The sequence below is a fragment of the Nematolebias whitei genome, chromosome 19 (assembly GCF_014905685.2).
Source record: "Nematolebias whitei isolate Nwh7 chromosome 19, NemWhi1, whole genome shotgun sequence".
Classification (NCBI taxonomy): domain Eukaryota; kingdom Metazoa; phylum Chordata; class Actinopteri; order Cyprinodontiformes; family Rivulidae; genus Nematolebias; species Nematolebias whitei.
Window position 1 is genome coordinate 39,985,185 of NC_056516.1, and position 232 is coordinate 39,985,416.

Genomic DNA, 232 nt, shown 5'->3' on the forward strand with positions numbered 1-232 from the left:
TGACTCTGGGTCAGATTCAACCTCAGACTGTGAAGGTTCGACACAGAACAGATCTGACTCTGGGTCAGATTCAACCTCAGACTGTGAAGGTTCGACACAGAGCAGATCTGACTCTGGGTCAGATTCAACCTCACACTGTGAAGGTTCGACACAGAGCAGATCTGACTCTGGGTCAGATTCAACCTCAGACTGTGAAGGTTCGACACAGAGCAGATCTGACTCTGGGTCAGAT

The 232-nt window shown here is 49.6% G+C and overlaps 1 protein-coding gene across 1 annotated transcript in view; it reads right to left on the reverse strand.

Annotated features, from left to right (window-relative positions):
• Positions 1-232, reverse strand: part of LOC119425552 (dyslexia-associated protein KIAA0319-like protein) — a 14,361-nt gene that overhangs the window by 9,587 nt on the left and 4,542 nt on the right. The gene's annotated exons all lie outside the window — the stretch shown is intronic.